The sequence below is a fragment of the Schistocerca americana genome, chromosome X (genome assembly GCF_021461395.2).
Source record: "Schistocerca americana isolate TAMUIC-IGC-003095 chromosome X, iqSchAmer2.1, whole genome shotgun sequence".
In the NCBI taxonomy this organism is placed as follows: domain Eukaryota; kingdom Metazoa; phylum Arthropoda; class Insecta; order Orthoptera; family Acrididae; genus Schistocerca; species Schistocerca americana.
The window spans coordinates 65,458,384-65,469,275 of record NC_060130.1 but is presented as its reverse complement, the minus strand read 5'-3'; positions in this window follow the sequence as shown (position 1 = coordinate 65,469,275).

Sequence of the window (10,892 nt, the reverse complement as noted above, 5' to 3'; positions counted from 1 at the left end):
TATGCGAAATACGTCGGCAAAGTCGAGAAGCTCCCTGCAGGAGAACTGTGAAAGTCTTTGTGTCAACAGATATTAGCGTATCGCTTCAGCAGAATTGGATAGAGTAAGCTTGTAGATGTGCCTGTTGTAAAATGGTGAGCAACAGCAAGGTGTAACTATGACTCTCTTAAGGTATCCAAATGCCTCGTCAACAGGCGAAATACATCGGCAAACTCGAGAAGCTCCCGGCAGGAGTACTGTGAAATTCTTTAGGTTGACTGATAATGGCGTATCGCTACGGGTGGACTGGCCAGAATAAGATTGAAAATGTGACTGTGGTAAAACGGGGAGCAACTGACAGGAGTAAGTATGACTCTCTTAAGGTAGACAAATGCCTCGTCAACAGGCGAAATACATTGGTAAACTGGAGGAGATCCTAGCAGGAGTACTTTGAAAGTCATGATGTCGACAAATAATGGCGTATCGCGTCTGGTGAAAGGGGCAGAGGAAAATGGTAGATGTGACTGTGGTTTAACGGAGAGACACTGGCAGGAGTAACTATGACTCTCTTAAGGTAGCCAAACGCCTCGTCAATAGGCGAAATACATCGGCAAAGTCGAAAAGCTCCCGGCAGGAGTACTGTGAAAGTCTTTATGTCAATAGATATTAGCGTATCGCTTCAGGAGAATTGGCCAGAGTAAGCTTGTAGATGTGCCTGTTGTAAAATGGGGAGCAACAGCAAGGGGTAACTATGACTCTCTTAAGGTAACCAAATGCTTCGTCAACAGGCGAAATACATCGGCAAACTCGAGAGCTCCCGGCAAGAGTACTGTGAAATTCTTTAGGTTGACCGATAATGGCGTATCGCTTCAGGTGAACTGGCCAGAATAAGATTGAAAATGTGACTGTGGTAAAACGGGGAGCAACTGACAGGAGTAACTATGACTCTCTTAAGGTAGCCAAATGCCTCGTCAACAGGCGAAATACATTGGTAAACTGGAGGAACCCCTAGCAGGAGTACTGTGAAAGTCATAATGTCGCAGAATAATATCGTATCGTGTCTGGAGAAAGGGGCAGAGGAAAATTGTAAAGGTGAATGTGGTTTAACGGAGAGACACTGGCAGGAGTAACTATAACTCTCTTAAGGTAGCCAGGTGCCTCGTCAATATGCGAAATACGTCGGCAAAGTCGAGAAGCTCCCGGCAGGAGAACTGTGAAAGTCTTTATGTCAACAGAAATTAGCGTATCGCTTCAGCAGAATTGGATAGAGTAAGCTTCTAGATGTGCCTGTTGTAAAATGGTGAGCAACAGCAAGGTGTAACTATGACTCTCTTAAGGTATCCAAATGCCTCGTCAACAGGCGAAATACATCGGCAAACTCGAGAAGCTCCCGGCAGGAGTACTGTGAAATTCTTTAGGTTGACTGATAATGGCGTATCGCAACGGGTGGACTGGCCAGAATAAGATTGAAAATGTGACTGTGGTAAAACGGGGAGCAACTGACAGGAGTAAGTATGACTCTCTTAAGGTAGCCAAATGCCTCGTCAACAGGCGAAATACATTGGTAAACTGGAGGAGATCCTAGCAGGAGTACTTTGAAAGTCATGATGTCGACAAATAATGGCGTATCGCGTCTGGTGAAAGGGGCAGAGGAAAATGGTAGATGTGACTGTGGTTTAACGGAGAGACACTGGCAGGAGTAACTATGAGTCTCTTAAGGTAGCCAAACGCCTCGTCAATAGGCGAAATACATCGGCAAAGTCGAAAAGCTCCCGGCAGGAGTATTGTGAAAGTCTTTATGTCAATAGATATTAGCGTATCGCTTCAGGAGAATTGGCCAGAGTAAGCTTGTAGATGTGCCTGTTGTAAAATGGTGAGCAACAGCAAGGTGTAACTATGACTCTCTTAAGGTATCCAAATGCCTCGTCAACAGGCGAAATACATCGGCAAACTCGAGAGATCCCGGCAGGAGTACTGTGAAATTCTTTAGGTTGACCGATAATGGCGTATCGCTTCAGGTGAACTGGCCAGAATAAGATTGAAAATGTGACTGTGGTAAAACGGGGAGCAACTGACAGGAGTAAGTATGACTCTCTTAAGGTAGCCAAATGCCTCGACAACAGGCGAAATACATTGGTAAACTGGAGGAGCCCCTAGCAGGAGTACTTTGAAAGTCATGATGTCGACAAATAATGGCGTATCGCGTCTGGTGAAAGGGGCAGAGGAAAATGGTAGATGTGACTGTGGTTTAACGGAGAGCCACTGGCAGGAGTAACTATGACTCTCTTAAGGTAGCCAAATGGTTCAACAGGCGCAATACATTGGTAAACTGGAGGAACCCCTAGCAGGAGTACTGTGAAAGTCATAATGTCGAAGAATAATATCGTATCGTGTCTGGTGAAAGGGGCAGAGGAAAATTGTAAAGGTGAATGTGGTTTAACGGAGAGACACTGGCAGGAGTAACTATAACTCTCTTAAGGTAGCCAGGTGCCTCGTCAATATGCGAAATACGTCGGCAAAGTCGAGAAGCTCCCGGCAGGAGAACTGTGAAAGTCTTTGTGTCAACAGATATTAGCGTATCGCTTCAGCAGAATTGGATAGAGTAAGCTTGTAGATGTGCCTGTTGTAAAATGGTGAGCAACAGCAAGGTGTAACTATGACTCTCTTAAGGTATCCAAATGCCTCGTCAACAGGCGAAATACATCGGCAAACTCGAGAAGCTCCCGGCAGGAGTACTGTGAAATTCTTTAGGTTGACTGATAATGGCGTATCGCTACGGGTGGACTGGCCAGAATAAGATTGAAAATGTGACTGTGGTAAAACGGGGAGCAACTGACAGGAGTAAGTATGACTCTCTTAAGGTAGCCAAATGCCTCGTCAACAGGCGAAATACATTGGTAAACTGGAGGAGATCCTAGCAGGAGTACTTTGAAAGTCATGATGTCGACAAATAATGGCGTATCGCGTCTGGTGAAAGGGGCAGAGGAAAATGGTAGATGTGACTGTGGTTTAACGGAGAGACACTGGCAGGAGTAACTATGACTCTCTTAAGGTAGCCAAACGCCTCGTCAATAGGCGAAATACATCGGCAAAGTCGAAAAGCTCCCGGCAGGAGTACTGTGAAAGTCTTTATGTCAATAGATATTAGCGTATCGCTTCAGGAGAATTGGCCAGAGTAAGCTTGTAGATGTGCCTGTTGTAAAATGGGGAGCAACAGCAAGGGGTAACTATGACTCTCTTAAGGTAACCAAATGCTTCGTCAACAGGCGAAATACATCGGCAAACTCGAGAGCTCCCGGCAAGAGTACTGTGAAATTCTTTAGGTTGACCGATAATGGCGTATCGCTTCAGGTGAACTGGCCAGAATAAGATTGAAAATGTGACTGTGGTAAAACGGGGAGCAACTGACAGGAGTAACTATGACTCTCTTAAGGTAGCCAAATGCCTCGTCAACAGGCGAAATACATTGGTAAACTGGAGGAACCCCTAGCAGGAGTACTGTGAAAGTCATAATGTCGCAGAATAATATCGTATCGTGTCTGGAGAAAGGGGCAGAGGAAAATTGTAAAGGTGAATGTGGTTTAACGGAGAGACACTGGCAGGAGTAACTATAACTCTCTTAAGGTAGCCAGGTGCCTCGTCAATATGCGAAATACGTCGGCAAAGTCGAGAAGCTCCCGGCAGGAGAACTGTGAAAGTCTTTATGTCAACAGAAATTGGCGTATCGCTTCAGCAGAATTGGATAGAGTAAGCTTCTAGATGTGCCTGTTGTAAAATGGTGAGCAACAGCAAGGTGTAACTATGACTCTCTTAAGGTATCCAAATGCCTCGTCAACAGGCGAAATACATCGGCAAACTCGAGAAGCTCCCGGCAGGAGTACTGTGAAATTCTTTAGGTTGACTGATAATGGCGTATCGCTACGGGTGGACTGGCCAGAATAAGATTGAAAATGTGACTGTGGTAAAACGGGGAGCAACTGACAGGAGTAAGTATGACTCTCTTAAGGTAGCCAAATGCCTCGTCAACAGGCGGAATACATTGGTAAACTGGAGGAGATCCTAGCAGGAGTACTTTGAAAGTCATGATGTCGACAAATAATGGCGTATCGCGTCTGGTGAAAGGGGCAGAGGAAAATGGTAGATGTGACTGTGGTTTAACGGAGAGACACTGGCAGGAGTAACTATGAGTCTCTTAAGGTAGCCAAACGCCTCGTCAATAGGCGAAATACATCGGCAAAGTCGAAAAGCTCCCGGCAGGAGTACTGTGAAAGTCTTTATGTCAATAGATATTAGCGTATCGCTTCAGGAGAATTGGCCAGAGTAAGCTTGTAGAAGTGCCTGTTGTAAAATGGGGAGCAACAGCAAGGGGTAACTATGACTCTCTTAAGGTAACCAAATGCCTCGTCAACAGGCGAAATACATCGGCAAACTCGAGAGCTCCCGGCAAGAGTACTGTGAAATTCTTTAGGTTGACCGATAATGGCGTATCGCTTCAGGTGAACTGGCCAGAATAAGATTGAAAATGTGACTGTGGTAAAACGGGGAGCAACTGACAGGAGTAACTATGACTCTCTTAAGGTAGCCAAATGCTTCGTCAACAGGCGAAATACATTGGTAAACTGGAGGAACCCCTAGCAGGAGTACTGTGAAAGTCATAATTTCAACAAATAATGGCGTATCGCGGCTGGTGAAAGCGGCAGAGGAAAATCGTAGATGTGACTGTGGTTTAACGGGGAGCAACTGACAGGAGTAACTATGACTCTCATAAGGTAGCCAAATGCCTCGTCAAGTGGCGTATCGCTTCGGGTGAAGTGGCCAGAATAAGATTGAAAATGTGACTGTGGTAAAACGGGGAGCAACTGACAGGAGTAAGTATGACTCTCTTAAGGTAGCCAAATGCCTCGTCAACAGGCGAAATACATCGGCAAACTCGAGAAGCCCCTAGCAGGAGTACTTTGAAAGTCATGATGTCGACAAATAATGGCGTATCGCGTCTGGTAAAAGGGGCAGAGGAAAATGGTAGATGTGACTGTGGTTTAACGGAGAGACACTGGCAGGAGTAACTATGACTCTCTTAAGGTATCCAAACGCCTCGTCAATAGGCGAAATACATCGGCAAAGTCGAAAAGCTCCCGGCAGGAGTACTGTGAAAGTCTTTATGTCAATAGATATTAGCGTATCGCTTCAGGAGAATTGGCCAGAGTAAGCTTGTAGATGTGCCTGTTGTAAAATGGGGAGCAACAGCAAGGGGTAACTATGACTCTCTTAAGGTAACCAAATGCTTCGTCAACAGGCGAAATACATCGGCAAACTCGAGAGCTCCCGGCAAGAGTACTGTGAAATTCTTTAGGTTGACCGATAATGGCGTATCGCTTCAGGTGAACTGGCCAGAATAAGATTGAAAATGTGACTGTGGTAAAACGGGGAGCAACTGACAGGAGTAACTATGACTCTCTTAAGGTAGCCAAATGCCTCGTCAACAGGCGAAATACATTGGTAAACTGGAGGAACCCCTAGCAGGAGTACTGTGAAAGTCATAATGTCGCAGAATAATATCGTATCGTGTCTGGAGAAAGGGGCAGAGGAAAATTGTAAAGGTGAATGTGGTTTAACGGAGAGACACTGGCAGGAGTAACTATAACTCTCTTAAGGTAGCCAGGTGCCTCGTCAATATGCGAAATACGTCGGCAAAGTCGAGAAGCTCCCGGCAGGAGAACTGTGAAAGTCTTTATGTCAACAGAAATTAGCGTATCGCTTCAGCAGAATTGGATAGAGTAAGCTTGTAGATGTGCCTGTTGTAAAATGGTGAGCAACAGCAAGGTGTAACTATGACTCTCTTAAGGTATCCAAATGCCTCGTCAACAGGCGAAATACATCGGCAAACTCGAGAAGCTCCCGGCAGGAGTACTGTGAAATTCTTTAGGTTGACTGATAATGGCGTATCGCTACGGGTGGACTGGCCAGAATAAGATTGAAAATGTGACTGTGGTAAAACGGGGAGCAACTGACAGGAGTAAGTATGACTCTCTTAAGGTAGCCAAATGCCTCGTCAACAGGCGAAATACATTGGTAAACTGGAGGAGATCCTAGCAGGAGTACTTTGAAAGTCATGATGTCGACAAATAATGGCGTATCGCGTCTGGTGAAAGGGGCAGAGGAAAATGGTAGATGTGACTGTGGTTTAACGGAGAGACACTGGCAGGAGTAACTATAACTCTCTTAAGGTAGCCAGGTGCCTCGTCAATATGCGAAATACGTCGGCAAAGTCGAGAAGCTCCCGGCAGGAGAACTGTGAAAGTCTTTATGTCAACAGAAATTAGCGTATCGCTTCAGCAGAATTGGATAGAGTAAGCTTGTAGATGTGCCTGTTGTAAAATGGTGAGCAACAGCAAGGTGTAACTATGACTCTCTTAAGGTATCCAAATGCCTCGTCAACAGGCGAAATACATCGGCAAACTCGAGAGCTCCCGGCAAGAGTACTGTGAAATTCTTTAGGTTGACCGATAATGGCGTATCGCTTCAGGTGAACTGGCCAGAATAAGATTGAAAATGTGACTGTGGTAAAACGGGGAGCAACTGACAGGAGTAACTATGACTCTCTTAAGGTGGCCAAGTGGCGGCGGTGTGGCTGCATCCGGACTTGGCTTTTCGAAGTGCGGTCTTGATGTAGTCGTGCTGCTGCTGCGAGGCGCCTTCCTTGGGTTATAGTTACAGGGAGAGTGATGCGCAATACATGGGCCTAGCCCTCTTAGCCTCTCCTCTCCTGCGGTCTTCTCCCCTTCTCGTGGGCCCGCTGATTTTTGCAGAGTGGAAGACCGCACCAGGGGCTTGGGGGGGTTACCAGCCCCCCCTCGCATTATCCCTTTATAGTTGGGGGCAGCCGACAAGAAACAAGAGATGGTGGCCCTTCCGCTGAAGGTGCCACCCCAGCTACCCCAGCACCTATCCGGCCAACCGGCCGTAACGAAAATGCGATAGTTTGTGTAGCTCCCTTTGCTTGCAGTGAGTGCCACCGCACTTTTACCACGAAGAACGGTCTCGGGGTCCATCGCCGCCGCCAACACCTTGCGGCCGCCAACGCTGAGATCGTGACGGAGAGGCATCGTGCGAGGTGGACGGAGGAAGAAGTCCTGTCGCTCGCCAAGGCAGAGGCCGAACTGTTCCTTGAGAGGGACGCCCGGTTCTTCTTCGTTAATCAAGAGCTTATCAGGATGTTCCCCGACCGAACGCTTGAGGCAATCAAGTGCCGACGGCGGCAAGCTGCCCACAAGCAGCTTGTCCGCCAATTCATGGAGGCGCTTGAGATCGGTCGGGGGGAAGAGCCGGCGTCCCGCCGGGGAGCAGCGAGCTCGCTGCCTGACGCGGGCGAGGCCGCTGCGCCGCCCGTCGACGCAGCCGAGGACTTCGCGGCCGACACCACCGGGCCGCCGCCGGAGGGGCCGACTGACGCCGCCATTTGGGAGCATCTGGCGGGGCTACCTGCTTCCGCCCAGCGTTTCTCTGCCCTGGATCGAGTCATTGGTCTGGGGCGGGGCACGCCGCCCGATGTCATCCTGGGCATGCTCCCGGATGCCCTTGCGTCGGTCGGGTCCAGGGGGGAGAGGTCGATCACCAGGACACAGCGGCCGCGCCACTCATCCAAGCGGCCGCCTGCCGCCCCGCCGCTGCAGAAGCGCAAGCGGCGCCGCTGGGAGTTCGCGCGGACACAGGACGCCTTCCGTAGGTCGCGTGCACGTTGCGTGCGCGGCTTGCTGGACGGCACCCTGCTGCAGCCGCCACCCGACATCCCCGGTCTGCTGGACTTCTGGGCGGACCTCTTCACGAAGAAGCCGATCTCCACCGCTGGCTTCATCCGTGACCGCCTTCTCCCGCACTCGGAGCCTGTCGCTCCTGAGTGCCTATGGGGGCCGGTCACACGTGAGGAGGTCGCTGCTGCCTTGCCGCCCAGGGGATCGGCGGCCGGGCCGGACGGCCTGACTCCAGCGGAGCTGCGGCGCCTGCCGCATGAAGTCCTGGTGAAACTCCTGAACCTCTTCCTCCTGGCCCGCGCCCTCCCCGAGCGTCTGCTTCGCGCCCGGACGTCACTTCTCCCCAAAACGGCTGCACCAACATCCCCCGCTGACTTTCGCCCCATTACGGTCTGCTCGGTGTTGGCGCGGACCTTTCACAAGGTTCTCGCGTCACGCCTGATGCGCGCATGTGCTGTGGACGAACGTCAGCGGGCATTCATCCCCCGGGATGGGATGTTGGAAAACACCTTCATCTTGGACACTGCTCTCACCGACGCAGTCCGCTCCTGTCGCTCTGTTTTTGTGGCATCGATCGACGTCTCTAAAGCGTTTGATTCGGTGGACCATGCTGCCCTCCGCCCCGTGCTGAGGGCTCATGGCCTGCCGGATTGCTTTATTGAGTACGTCGAAAGGTGCTACGAGGGTAGCACGACGGTGATAGCGGGCGGCGCCGACGTGGGCGTGCCCCTGCAGCCGGCAAGGGGTGTGCGTCAGGGTGACCCCCTCTCCCCCCTCCTTTTCAATTTTGCGGTGGACTTTGTTTTGAGTCAGCTTCCCTCCCACATCGGAGCTCGGATCCTCGGTCGCAGAGTTAACGCTGCGGCCTTTGCAGATGACGTCCTGCTTTTTGCATCGACCGCGAGGGGATTGCAGTCCCTCATCGACGCAGCCGTCGCAGCCCTCGGCCATCTGGGGCTGCAGATCAACGCCCGGAAGTGTTTCACCCTCGCCTTAGTCGCGTCTGGGCGCGACAAGAAGGTGAAGGTCGACGCCGACGTTACCTTCAAAGCGGGCAACGCCACCATGCCCGCCCTACGCGTGGGTGAAACCTTCCGGTATCTGGGACTGCAATTCTCCACCGCTGGTCGCTGCGTTTTCAACCCACGACGCCACCTGGTGGAGCAGCTGGACGTCATCTCCCGAGCTCCGCTTAAGCCGCAACAGCGCCTCTACGCTCTCACCAACGTACTTCTCCCTGGCCTGTACCATGGGCTGGCCCTCAGCCGCACCCGAGTGGGTGCGTTGAAAGCGGCAGACGTGACCATCCGGGCCGCCGTCAGGAGATGGTTCCGCCTTCCGGCGGACACTCCCCTGGGCTACTTCCATGCTCCTGTAGCTCAGGGAGGCCTCGGCATCCCATCATGCCGATGGATGGGGCCAACACTCCGCCGGTCCCGTCTCCTGGCGCTGAAGAGGATTGGACCAGCCCCCGACGGTGCAGGCCGGGACGAGGTGCAGCGTGAGATTGAGGTGCTGGAGCGGCATCTTATGTGGGAGGGCCACCTCCTCAAATCGTCGACGCAGGTTGGAGAGATGCGGGCCGCGCGCCTGCACGTTGCCTTTGACGGTGCGGCGCTGTCATCTTCCGCCGCCGTCAAGGGGCAACACCAGTGGGTCGCTGACACCAGTCGCCTGCTATCTGGGCGTAACTTCATCGACGCTCTCCGCGCCCGCATCAACGCCTTCCCCACGAAGGCGCGGCGCAGTCGCGGGCGGGAGGCGGACACCAGATGCCGCGCGGGCTGCCAGGCCGTAGAGACCGCCAACCACGTGTTACAGGCTTGCTTCAGGACGCACGGGTCCCGGGTCAAGCGGCATGACGCGATTGTGCGCTATGTCGCCCGTGGACTCGCGCAGAGGGGCTTCAATGTTTCTGTGGAGCCCCACCTCCGCACACCTGAGGGAATCCGCAAGCCTGACGTGGTGGCGGTTAAAGACGGCATCGCCCGCGTCATCGACGCCCAGGTAGTCGGAGACCATCTCCGGCTCGACTGGTGTCACTCCGAGAAAGCGGCCTACTACAACACGCCGTCCATCAGGCGTGCCATCTCCAACCTGCACCGTGACGTTGAGGAGGTTACAGTGTCCACCGCGACGTTGAATTGGAGGGGTGTATGGTCTCCAGCGTCGGCCGGAGATCTCTCCGCACTTGGATTTAGACCCCGAGAACTGGCGGTGCTTAGCACAAGAGTACTGCAAAGCTGCTGCACGAGCTATCGCATTTTCGAATATATGACGGCGCACAGTCCGATGGAGCGAGCCGGCGTCGGATAGGATGCTGGTTATTTTCTTCGCCTTGACTCCTGGGGCCTATCCACAGGAGGAATATCCCGTCTTTGTTCTTTCTTCTTTGTGTATGTAACTTGTGTTGTTTTTGTTTCTGTTTTTTTCCAGCATATATATATGTATATGTATTGTAGTTTTTAACCTTTTCTTGTGGCATCGCCCTGTAAGTCCCCACCTCGGTGGCGGACATGGCGTGAAACACCTGCCACACCCTATCTGTACATGCATATATATGTGTTATTCAGCAATGAATAAAGACGGCTAATGAATAGCCAAATGGTTCAACAGGCGAAATACATTGGTAAACTGGAGGATCAACTAGCAGGAGTACTGTGAAAGTCATAATGTCGAAGAATAATATCGTATCGTGTCTGGTGAAAGGGGCAGAGGAAAATTGTAAAGGTGAATGTGGTTTAACGGAGAGACACTGGCAGGAGTAACTATAACTCTCTTAAGGTAGCCAGGTGCCTCGTCAATATGCGAAATACGTCGGCAAAGTCGAGATGCTCCCGGCAGGAGAACTGTGAAAGTCTTTATGTCAACAGATATTAGCGTATCGCTTCAGCAGAATTGGATAGAGTAAGCTTGTAGATGTGCCTGTTGTAAAATGGTGAGCAACAGCAAGGTGTAACTATGACTCTCTTAAGGTATCCAAATGCCTCGTCTACAGGCGAAATACATCGGCAAACTCGAGAGATCCCGGCAGGAGTACTGTGAAATTCTTTAGGTTGACCGATAATGGCGTATCGCTTCAGGTGAACTGGCCAGAATAAGATTGAAAATGTGACTGTGGTAAAACGGGGAGCAACTGACAGGAGTAAGTATGACTCTCTTAAG